Genomic DNA, 13,549 nt, shown 5'->3' on the forward strand with positions numbered 1-13,549 from the left:
CTGACCCCCTAAAACTACCATGTTATCTTGAATTAGGTAATGCTTTGTAGTTAAGTTCCAAATTCATGACAATACCATGGCAGGGTTATACCAACCTCAGATACACCTCCATCATATTAAAGAACTTCTTTCTCTCCTCTAGGGATCTGAAATAATGTGGCATATTACTTACAGTAAGTAGTAGTCCTTTTCTGTAGGGTAAACTGTTCTACATCTAACATTTGGTTCATGTACACATTTTGTTAAAACATGGCTTTTCTACTGAGCTCCATAGCCCTGAATATCACTGTCTTCAGTTATAGAATTTGGGAACAGTGTTTGTGTGGATGGCAAGAAGGGGTTGATATGGAGTGTATATAATCTCTGTCACCTATTCAGAAAAAATAAGTCTCAAACAATATAATATATATAAAGTATCTTGATAGATACTTATTAGCCACCAGATGTAACATATTAAAAAGTAACAAAGAGTAATTATGAGAGAGCCAGTGTTCAAAAAGTTGACACTAGCCCAACTCTTCATTTGATTATGGGTAAAATCTTTAAATAAAATGGCATATTTAAGTTACAATTTTCCTCCAAAAATATGTTTATATAGTTTGTGTTGGTGTGACTTCCACACAATTTGTCTTCATAACATGTGTGTCTGTCTAAATGACTCCCCCACAGATTAGCTTGCTTTTAAATAAGTAACTGAAAAGGCCTTTGGCATATGGGAATGAAATCATAAAAAAGAATAACACTAAAATGTAATTATGTTCTCTACACACTAGCAATTGAGGATTTCATCTAGATTTTGTACATTATGGGATTGTATTACTGGTATATTCTCAATCTCTCCATTCCAGCCTCACTTAGCATACTGCATTGATTAACACTCCTCTTAACTGTATGTGGAAGAAAATCCAACTCAAGTTGGCTTAAGCAAAAAATGGAATTTATTGATCCAGGTAATTAAAAAGCCAGCCATTGGGCTTGCCTCAGGCCAGGAGCTCAGACAACTGTAAAACTCCTTCTCTGCCTCCCACCTCCACTTTCTCTGTTTTGGTTGAATTCTCCCTGATGGCAAGATGGCTGAAGCATTCCAGCTTATATCTTCTCATATTCAAGATCAGGAAAGGACACCTGCCTCTCTCCTTGTAGCCCAGCGGAAGTTTCATTTGTTTCTCAGTATTTCTGGACCAGTCATTGTGGCCAAGTCAAGCCTAAAGCAAATGCAGCTGGTCAGCAGCAGCCGGATTCCAAAGATGTCTGCATGGATAGGGTCAGAGCCAACCCTTTCTTAGTGTGTAATTGGGATTTTTTTCCTCCAAAAGAATATGAGGAAATGAACACTGGATAGTGAAAGCCCAGTGACCATCCATCACTACAACTTAAATCTATAATCTATAAAATTTACTTCTCAGACAGCAGTTGCCGACAAACTTAGATTTTGTGTGCCCTTGGGGTCTGAAATGAAAATAAAGCAAGAATAAAAACTGAGAAATAAACTCTAACAGTAAAAAGAAGCTTCATGAGAGAGGAAAAATAAGCACAGAAGAAAGTCATAGGGGCAGGTGTGAATTATATGCAAACCACGATTAACTATTCATGAGCATTGGGTTTCCATGAACCTTAAGAGATACTCTTTTTATTAGGATGAGAAACTTCCCTTCAAGTTCACTGCAAGTTGATAATTTTGTGAACTGTCTTTTAATGTTGCAGGAATACCCCTATCAGTTTAGAAAGCATTGATGGGTGGCAGCTTGTCAAGGTTACTCCTGTCAAATGGAAGAGTCATGTTTAAACATGAGTGCATTATTCTCAATGTTTGATTTCATTGTGATTTTTAATAGCTTTTGTGATTGTTCCTAGGGGGATGGAAAATGTTTATATATAGCAGATGACTTTTTCCATTAACCTTGCCAGAATATAATCTTATAATCTAACTGCAGGTAACAGTGCTGATAGCTTTCTTTTCCTAGCAAGTTTTCAGAATGTATACATCCAGATCATCTGAAAGTTACAAAGTGATTATAACTGGTAGATTATAAAAAGATAATTCTAAGCCTTGTTCTAGAGCTCTGCATAAAGTGGTTTACATAAGTTTCATGTTCATACACTGAAGACTGCTTTCATATAAAGCATCTGCTTACAAGTAAGCACGTTACTGAATGTGTCTGTCAGGGTGAAGCATCTTCCTCCTCTTCTAATATTGAGATGGTTTTTCCTGCAACAGATGGCTGTGAAAGCATCGGCTGCTAGAAAGTGATTTGGAAGGGATTACAGGAAAGGATCTGGATGTGACACTACCCATTGGGGTTGAGAAATGCTGAAGGGAGAAATCCAGATGCAATGGGAAGATGTTCCACTGTGCAGGTCTATATTGTGCCTTAACAACCAACTGGTGCTCCAGGAAGCATTTGGTGCCCAGTTTAGTGCAAGGAAGAGAGGCACAGGTAGGTGCAGTTCTGAGGAAGAAAGGGGCCTCTTAGCAATCAGATGCAACACAGCAATGGGGATTTAGAAGTACAGATTCCTCAGGGATCCACGAAGGAAATCAGAGTGTGGGGCACTGCTGCCAGAGAGAGAACTTCCATTCCTAAATTTAGGAGCAAGATTTCAGACCCTGAGGCTAAAGGTTAGCATGTATCAGTCCTGGATGGGATTGGAACTCTGAGGGATTATCTGGCCAGGGTCTCAGAACAAGAGAATAGGACAGAAATCCAACAGTCAGAAGAGGGTGCAGTTGGAAACAATCTCAGAAATAAAGTAGAAGTCAGGGCTGGCTGCTCAAGTGTGCTCTGTGGTCCAGCTGCTCCGGCAGCACTGGGAAGCTTGTTAGGAGCGCAGTACTCTGCACCTACCTCAGATCATGTGAATCAGAGCCTGCAGCTAACAAGGTCTCCAGGTGTTTTGTGTGCTCATTAGGTTGGGGATGTTCTAGGGCCCAGGGCCACTAGGGGACCAAAAGGTTGCTCTTTAAATGTCGAACTTCAGGGGTACTAATGCTGGCGGAGCTTTCTCTTCACACTGGCCCTGGATCCAGTTCTTTTCCCTATCTTTTCATGTAATCTTTACACCAGCTTGTGAGGTGGGCATTTCCCTCATGTATAAATCAAGCATTCGGGATTCAGGATAGTTAAATAACTTGTCCAAGATTAAATGACCTATAAGTGATAGAACCTGGATTTCCAAAAATCTTTTTATTATGGAATCTTTCAAAGATCCACAAAAGTATAATGATATAAAGCAAGCTGTGTCCCCATCACCCAGCTTCAATAATTATCAACATTTGGCCACTTTTGTTTCCCCTTCCCCAATCACAGCACAGACACTTTCTATTTCTTCTGTCCTCTTTTAGAAGCTGGATTAAATGTGGGCCTAGTTGACCTCAGAGATTTTGTTACGTCTGCTCTCCTGGTCACCTACTTGAATCGCTCTGATTGTTACAAGGATTGTCACAGACACTGATATGGAACAGAGCCCAGAGCCAGTCTAAATGGAGCACATGGGCAGCAGGGAGAGAGTCTGAGAATCAGACACCCAAAAACAGTTACTGAAAAGAGGTTATTTTGGTCATCCTGTGTGAGTAATAGAGTTCTTGTTTCCATAAGTGGTTGATTTCTCAGCCAATAAGCATTTGTGAGCACCCACAGTACATTAGTGAGGCACTGAGCCAAGGGACCCGGTCTGCGATCTTTCCACCATGGCCCCCACCAAGCCTTCCAGCACATCTCCCACCACCATCCTCCTCACTGTGTCGCATTCCCCCAGGCACCCAGTTCCTTGAAGGTCATTACACATGGCGTTTTCTCTGTCTGGAGTAGTTTGCTCCTTATCCTCCTATTTGAACTCTCTCTCTCCAACCACAACATGGATCTCACCCAGAACAGCTTTCCTTGATCACGCTTCCCCATGTTCTCACACCACCATACACATAACAGACTAGGTTACATTTCATGCTCTGAACTCACCATGCTTAGTAATCAGCACGACCTGGAGTCTGGGTTCTGAGGGATAGTGACTGGGTTTGTCTTGCTCATCGCAATCTCCATGGCCTACGTAAGACCGGCCTTCTCAGGGATGGCTCAGATAAGATGCATGAGTGCTTGGCTATTCCCACTCTGTCCTTCTTCCATCCACTGAAGAGGATTCTGGCATTGCTAGCTCAATTTCTTCTTCTGCCTCGCTCTCCAAGGAGGGCTCTTTCATTGCCAGACCAGCTCTTGGGGACTTTCGTGATACAGAATTCTTGGGCAAATGGTCGACCTTGTAGGGAAATAGAAGGAACTTTTACTGGAAACTCTGGAGGAGCTATGGAGTGTGAGGAAAAGTAATATAGTTGCTATAATTTATTGATTGCTTAATAAATGTCTAAGTCAATGCTAGATGCTATATGCTGTAATATTTTATTTAATCCTCATGCCAATCCCATAAGGCAAGTATAATCACCCTACAGTCATTGACAATTATAATTGATAAAATGACAAACTATCTTTTGCCTACCTCCCTACATTTTTGCAAGCCCTTTCTGACTAAAACCTGATTTTTCAGTGAAGGAGAAATGTGAGGATACAATAAAGAGGCTCCAGGAACAGAAACAGTAGAGAAAGTGGATTTCTGTTCAGATAGTACTGTAATTCTGCATGGGCTCCATGCAGCCCTGTGCAGTGATCACTGACCATATTGAGTATTGGATGCGATACTAGCCAGGTGCTGAGTTCCCATATTGGGATATAGGTTTATATATAATTTAGGAAGCAGTGGGGTACAATGGAATGGATGATTTATTTTCAACTCAACTCTAAGTACGAAGTACCATGGTTCTTCAATTCTAGAAACACGTTGGATACTTTCCAGCAGTTCTGATATTAGAATGAATCTCATACCATGTATATCTTTACTTGTGGTACTACTCCCTTTCCAAACCCAAACAACGAGCCACAATCAACAAATTTGTGATGAATCTTAAAATTGATAACATTCTAGAAAGCAGAAAAAGTGTGTTTTTTTGTTTTCTTATTTTGGTATCATTAATCTACAATTACATGAGGAACATTATGTTTACTAGGCTCCCCCTTCACCAAGTCCCCCCAACAAACCCCATTACAGTCACTGTCCATCAGCATAGCAAGATGCTATAAAATCACTACTTCTCTTCTCTGCATTGCACATCCCTCCCCATGTCCCCCCCACACACATTATACACGCTAATCGTAATGCCCCCTTTCTTTGCCCCACCCCTTTTCCCTCCCTTCCCACCCATCCTCCCCAGTCCCTTTACCTTTGGTAACTGTTAGTCCATTCTTGGTTTCTGTGATTCTGCTGCTGTTTTGTTCCTTCAGTTTTTTCTTTGTTCTTATACTCCACATATGAGTGAAATCATTTGGTACTTGTCTTTCTCTGCCTGGTTTATTTCCCTGAGCATAATACCCTCTAGCTCCATCCATGTTGTTGCAAATGGTAGGATTTGTTTGCTTCTTATGGTTGAATAATATTCCATTGTGTATATGTACAACATTTTCTATATCCATTCATCTACTGATGGACACTTAGGTTGCTTCCATTTCTTGGCTATTGTAAACAGTGCTGCAATAAACATAGGGGTGCGTCTGTCTTTTTCAAACTGGGCTGCTGTGTTCTTAGGGTAGAAATAGTGTTTTATAAAAGAACCTTTTCTAACCTCATTTAGTAATAACCCCGCTATAGATAGGATATGAAAAATTCTCAGATTAGGTAGAAATAGGGAGCTACCTCATCACAGTTATGACTGGGCTTAGTATCAGCTAACTGGCATTTTGATCTTTCTTTGAAACTCAGTGAATTGTCAACACTTAAGATTTGAGTTATGGAACACAGATATATCTTAATTTACCAAATGTATTCTTTTAGGCATAGAGTTTAGGGGATACATGTGTGAGTTCTGTGGTGAAGAATTGGAAACTGATTTTAAATCTGTTTTTTAAGTTCATTTCATATAACCATGTGTATAATAAACTGCCTCCCAGTTTTTATTCCAAAGACTGGATTGCTATTTTCAACATAACCTATTGCTATCTTCAAAATATTCCTCCCATAATGTGTCATTATGTATTATGTATCAGTTACACAGGACAATACCTGAACTGAACTGGCTGCTGCTTGACAATTCATCAGGATGCTGATGCCTAGAGATGGAAAAATGTGTGGGTCTTCTTTACCTTCTTACTGTATTTTGTTTTCTGAATAAAATGTTGCTATCTTTGAAAATTCCCTTCATATAAAGGACTTCTGTTGGCATTGATCACTGTAGTTACAACCATTAGAAACATATGGGAATACTGTGGCTGAGTACTCAGCTGCCACACTCTGCTCACACACTGACTGCAAACAGAGAACTGGTTTAGTAGTGCCCACTTCTCTCACATATGCTTATGTTTACAGTGGCCTGTATGTATGGAAATGTGTGCAGATTTTCTAAGTTCCTGCTGGCTTTTGGTTAGTTTTTGAGACTTTTGGAAATTCTGAAAGTGTCTTTCTGTATGTGGAGTAGAGTGACCAAACTTCAGTGTGACTCAGGTGAGGTTCCATTCCATGTAGAAGGAACTCTACTTTAGAGATGATGGAGGTGAACCATCACAGCGAAGAGATGCATCATTTGCTTTTGGAGTGGGCTCTACCCAAATTGCATGCAGTCTCTACCCAGCTTTTACAATCTTTCAGGAACAGATTGGCATAAACTACTTCTTAATCCAGGCAGCTGGTAATTCTTATCCTAGGATGTTCTTTGCAACCCAACATGACATTATCTTCTGATGCAATAGAGCTTTCCATTCTGTCTCAAATTTTAAACAGAAAAGCTCTGTGTTGTTTGTTAATGATAGCAGGGCCTTTCTTGGTGTTTTACCCATAAGGCTAAAATTCTTAGGATGCATTTTTAAAACATGGATCACTTTTATTATTTGTCTCTACCCATCTCCAAATTTCTTCTTTCTTACTTCAGTGGGTGGCTCCCAGAACAGAATACAATCTTCTTTATGGGAAGGAATATCTCCAAGCAGTAGATATTACTACCCACTGGAAATGGTTTGTCTGTGCAGAAGAGGGCTAGGTTTGGAGTTACGTAATAAGATTTCCAGTTCCCCCATTGATTTCTTGGCCTTGGGCAAGTCCCTTAACAATCTCTTTTGGAAGCAGCTTCCTTAGTGGCAAATGAGAATTGTTATTCCCTTCATGGCTACTTAACAGAGAGGGTGTAAGGATACAATTAGGTGGAACCTATGAAAGAGCTTTGAAAAAGTTAAAATGCCTCAATAAATGTGAACTACAGTTAATGAAAATAAATTTTAAAAACTCAGATCATTTGCCTAACCTTCATTTTCTTCAGGGTTAAGAATGCATTTTTAGATTATACATGTACTTTATTTCATAGGATCTTTTAAATCATCACATGAAAGAATTTCATTAGGGCTGTCACTGTTAATTTTGTAACCATATGCCGTACCAGGTCAGCCTTTAAAATTTTGATTGCCCCCTTTTGACTAAAGACTGCTGGAGGAGTTTACAATTTCTTCTTCCATATTCGTAAAGCACGCACTGAAGCATGCCAGGAAGTCACACACTTCATTAAAAGACTTCTACTGGGTCTAATACATCCTTATTACTTAATTACCGGAAGAAATTATGTGTGAATATTACACTTGAGGACTTACACTTTTGCGCACATCCTAAGTCTTACATCATCATGTCAAATATGTGAAGCCTTATGCGAATTCAATTCTCAGAGCCTTCACGAGGCAGAAATGTTAGTAAATAACTTGTACCCATAAATGTCTTGTGGTGTGGTATTATTATTATTATTCTTATGTCAATGTAATGTGCATAATTTTTAACTGTTTTCATATGAAACATTAACATAGATGGGTGACAGCCTCTAACAGATAACCCTTTGGATAAAGTTACCAGATATTTTGGGGGGTCCATTTTCAATACCATTTCGTCATGCAGACAGTCAGATTTTCTTTAAAAAAAAATATGAGAAATGTTTCAGTGTAGATTTTGTCTTTATCAAATGGACTTAAAGGAACAAGTTACAGTTAAAATTTGAATGGAAGAACCATGGTGCCACATCTGGTCATTGCTGCTTACATTCCTTTGTCGAGTCTACAGCCTCATAAGCTTTGTAGCAAGTGTATGTTCAATGCTTCTGTTTCATGGTCAGGACAGGAACTGACAGCTGATCTGTTTTCTTCTCTCTCTTCCGTGACTGTATCTACAGCCTCATCTTGATTTATAAACGAAACCTGGGAAATCTACAAAAATAAGTGTTTTGTGGTTTATCTAGGAATAATACAGAAAATATTGCTGTTATTTTTGGTGAAGAAAACCAATTTTGTATAGTTTATTTCAACCTAAATAAAATGTGAATTTTGTTACAAAAAATTATGAGAAATATATGAATTTTTGAAGTATAAATCATATACAAACCTATATTCATAATATTTCTCATTAAAGCATCTTTAAGGAAGCATTTTATAACATGAAGTTGAGAACTCAGATTAGATGCAAAGACACGACGTTTTATTAGAATTATGTAATGCACGTACCACATATTTACTTAAAGGTAAATACAAAATTGCAAAACAAAATTGCAGAACATATTTGTTTTATCCCCCAAGCCATTAACTTCAGAAAATTACTTGCTGGAATAATTATAAGATAAAATTCCCCATTCTGAATGTTAATAAGGAGACACTTATAGGAGCAACATGAGAAACTTAGTTCTCCCTTCTGAGAAGTAGTGAAGGAGGAACATCGCTGGCCTCTGGGGATTTTTATAGCCTTCCTAGAACTCCTAGGGAGTAGCTTCTTTTGTAAAAACAGGAAAACTAAAACCACATCCCTTCACCAGCACATAAACCTGTGAGAAGCTTTCTTTGCCAAATTTACAGACGCCTTGCACCTCTGAGCCACAGATTAGTGAATGGTTCTTAAAATGTCCCCACCTTCCATATCCCCCAAACGGCAAACATATTTTAAGTTTGATTAAGGAATATGTTCTTCTGATCATTAGTATTTATTCCATCTTAAATTCCATCAATCTTAGAACTCGTGGGTAAGATGATTATTTCTTCTCTTTAAACTCAACTAGAAATTTTATTCCAGCTGCTCAGGAGAGGAAAGGTAATGGATATTTTTTTCTTTTGGACCTGGCATTATTGTTATTGAAATATTTTTCCTAAAATACTTTTTTTTAATCTAAGCCCTTTCCTTTGCCTTCTGGCTTAAAAAAAAAATCTAAATGTTATATAATCAACATACAGCCAGATTCATCCTTCCTAGTGTGCAGCTCGCTGAGTTGCCTCTCTTCCTTTAATTTTCTGCTTTCACTACCAGCCCTGGTGCTACCTTAAGGAACCTCAAACCAAACTCAAGCTCTGTTTTTGTCTCTTCCCCCAGCACAACCACAGTAAAGGGGATTGATTCTCTATTCACTTACACTGGGGTTCTGATTAGTCCTCATCCTTCATCGGAGATTTTAAACAAAACTAAACAGAATTGGCGTGATGGAGACACATGTCTCTAACTGAATGAAACATTGTCAGAGGATAGAGTGGAGGGGTGGTCTTCATTCCTGGCACTAATGGAAATGGATTCTTCATCTCATATGTTCTTCTTCAAAATTATTCAGAGCTGAGAACTCCGGAGACGTGCTTTGATCTGTGGTATCCTAATGTTTCGCTGAAGACTTTCTTCTTCAGAATGCTTGATACCCAGGCCGTCACCAAGATCACATTGTTTCAAAATCAGTCATTTAAAACTAATGATTAGGCCTCTATATCAATTAGCATTCATTAGATTATGCTGTGGTCACAGTCAACACCAAAATTTCGGTGGCCAAACACCGAAAAAGCTTATTTCTCACTCATGCTGTCTGTTGATGGGGCTTAGTTCATTGCTAATGCACAGGAATCGAGGATGATGGCGTTTCCACCTCGCCTGTGGCTCTATGATCACCAGGAGTGGTAAGGGGAGCATGGCAATCCTGTGCTGGCTTTTTAGACTTCAAAAGTGGCATGTATTACTTTCAATTATGTTTCATTGACCATCAAGTCCAAAGACCATGCGTAACTTCAAAAAAGTCAGGAAAATCCAGTCCCCCCATGTGTCTGGTAAGAAGGTGAACCAGAAAACATGTGACAAGCCCTCTTAGTAGGCATGATAAAAACAAAGAAACAAAGGCACATAGATGGGTCATCAGCTTAAACTATGAGACATGCACAATGACATAGGCTCATTTGAATACTCTGTTATGCTAAAACATATAATCAAAATTACAAGCCTCACTCTGGAGAAGTGAGAATTTCTTCTGGAGATGAAATACAATTTTAAAATGATGACATGTCTTGCAGTGATTTTTTTCCCCAGTGGTTTCCTTGTCACATGTTTCCCTTAGCCAAGATGTTTTCTTGCCCTGTCCACATTGTTTCCCTTCAATTACCTGATGATGAGGCTACTTGCACTCTAAGTTTTAGTCTATTATTGGGCATGTTACACAGCTGGGACTCCATGGAGAAAGTGGCAGGCTTGTTATTAACTTCCACAGCATCTCCTTATTTTCTGATAGACTCGCCAGCAGCAGTGAGCCAGTAATAGAAATCACAGTGTAAAGGATTATAGAGCTCCATCTATAAGTGGTTCATAGACACACCAAGTCATGAGGCAGTGTCTGGGTTACAGTGAAAGAACAAACCCTGGGCCAGTGTACCAAGGAGAGAGGGAGAGACAAAATGTTATTCAGGAAAAGTAGCATTTAATTTTCCATGAACTTCCACTTTATTTAAAAATATTATTATGAGCCCAAACAGGTATTTATACAAACACTTTCCTGTCTGAACATCTCACCAGGCAGGTTAGCACCACATGGTATCATGGAGCCAAACATTGGTTTAGGGGAAAGGAGCTTTGCCTGGGCTCATGCTTTTTCCTTCTGCTGAAAGTTGCAGGGCGACTTTATATCCACACACTGCAGCAAAGAAGCTGCTTTTAAAATCTTACCTGAGAGACTTCTTTAAAGAATCAGTCATCCCAGAGAAGATGAGACCATCAATGTCTAATTCTCTTTTCTCTACAGAGAACAACCTTGAGCTATTTATCAGGAATACACTCTCCTGTCTAATCCATTACAGTCACAATCTGCTCTGACTCAATTTGGGAGACCCTTATTAAGCAACTATCTGCATAGCAGTGTTTTAATACCTTAATTTGTTTTATCAGTTTATTACATATTTATTAGAAAGTTCTCATTTTACTGATTAAGAAACATGAAGTCCAGATTTGGGCCTAGAATGCATATCTTTTATCTTTTAGGAATGCAGGATTCTTGCTGTGAGGTGCTAGGGCTTTAGATACACCCTGTCCTCAGGAACTGTGGGTCTATGAGAGGAGGAAATGAAAGTGAGCAAGCGATGAAAAGGGCAGAGTACCTTGTATTCAGAAGGTGATATTAGTTGCCATTTATTAAATTCTTCATATATCTAGGCATTACTTAAGGGGCCAGTCTAAAAATTTCCTTTACTCCTCACAAAAGCCATAAAAGAAGGAATGGAAACTAGGGCTTAGAGATGTTAAATAACTTGTCCAATTTATGATTTCACAGCTAATAAATAGTGCGCCAAGGACTGGCTCTTGTGTCTGACTCCAAATTCAGGTGTTTAGCTACTTTGCCTAACCGCCTCAATAAAAATTTTGGTAGGAAAGAAAATACAAGGTAGGTATACTAAGAGCTGCAAGGTGCCCGGGCTCAAAGGAAAGAGGCATTCCTGCAGTCCGTCATGGTCAGTCTTTAAGCGTCCATCCCACCTTTTGCATTCTCCTCCTCTCATCTGGTTTTCCTTGTACTGTACTGTATTATTTAATTGATCATTTCTATCGATTGTAGTTTTTCTCTGCTTCTCTCCATTCTCCTTCTCCTGACTCAGAGTGTAAGTTCCATGCAGGCAGAGATCTATGCAGACCAAAAGTTTATAGTAATGCCTGGCATGTAAGAAAGAGCTCCATAAATATTTGTCAATTTAATACATCAGTAACTTTAATTGGGAGCATGCCTCCTAGAAGGCATTTCAAAAATTCAAAATGCACATGGGATTTTTTGGTTCAAAAATGGGGGCAGAAGTATAAGAAGTTATGAGGGTTGTGACCAAGGCAAATAATCTTCTAAATCTGGATGTGACCAAGAATGAATTAAAAGTGCAGGTTGCCTATCGCTAGTGGTTGAGATGGCTGGTGATGATAACCTTATGTAATGGAAAAGGACTGCTCTTCTTTTTTTATATAACTTAGATTTTGAGTAACATTTTCTTTTTTCAGGGAAAGCTATAAGGCAATTTTAAATTTTTTGTTTTCTCTTGCGTTCCCAGTCTGTCCTTCCAGCAGATTGGGATCTGTTGACACATAATTTCCTCTGTCTTTACTTCTATTAGTGGCAGGGTCCCTAGCTTTCACTGTTGGTGACTTTACACTATCAGTGAACTTTCTTTGCCAAATGAGTCTAGGCAAGGTGTTGTGATTTCACAGCTGAACTTCTGTGCAGATCTATAAAGAAACCTGATTGGCCATAACTCCTGCTTGGGGTTCAGCACCAGAAAACAAAACATGGCAATGGAGTTGTGACGGATACCGTCGTTTGAATAAAGAGACTATGAAGGTCTACCAGTAACAAAACCTGAAATGCTTTTCATTTGTGTCATATATGTCATGCTGTGAACCTTCTGGTATCTGGGGTGATGATGCTAAAGCCCATGGACTCCTCAAAACTCTCTAGTGGTTTCCATTCTTTATTTCTTATCATTGGTTTGGTTAAGAGACTAGGAATGAGGTTCAGGTGGTTACTAAAAAGGTTTGGAAACCTTGTTACTTTGAGCTGTTTGCAAGAACATGAGAAATAATTTTTTGAAGGACAACAGTTAAAGCCAGAATAGACGGTCCAAGACCAGACTGCAGTGTGCAAGAGGCTAACCATCAGCTGCCCAAGCACAGAGCCAAGACGGGTGACCATTTAGGAACTAGCTATCATCAAAATGGAGTTTGGCAGAGAAATTGAGCCAGGGGAGGAATGAATGACTGTGGAATTCTGAGGCAAAGGCAAGATGCCCTTTATGCATTTCCCACACTACCATATATAAATATGACAACCTGCTTATAAGTTGAGCTAAACAGAATAGAAAGTATTTTGACCAGCAGAAAGACAAATTAATGCCATGATCACTGAGGTGGCAGCTGATACAAACATCCTTATTGCCACCTCCCTGGGAAGAGCCCTAGGATGTTACAGTTTAACAGAATCCAAACCATTTTTATTCACCCTCTTCCTGTTTCCTTCCACACTGATAGCAAAGATTTCACTAATGGCCTTCTGAGTTCAGACATGCAGGAAGAGAGAGCTCTGCTCCTTTATATCAAAACTACAAACTTGGCACCAGTAAAATTTTGACTAAATGCCAAGAAATATGCTAATGGGCTTTTCCCAGGATGATTGGGGCAATAAACACCTTAAAGGAACCCAGAGTCTTTGCAAAAATAAGAGGTT

Source organism: Manis pentadactyla, chromosome 14, assembly GCF_030020395.1.
Source record: "Manis pentadactyla isolate mManPen7 chromosome 14, mManPen7.hap1, whole genome shotgun sequence".
Taxonomy (NCBI): Eukaryota; Metazoa; Chordata; class Mammalia; order Pholidota; family Manidae; genus Manis; species Manis pentadactyla.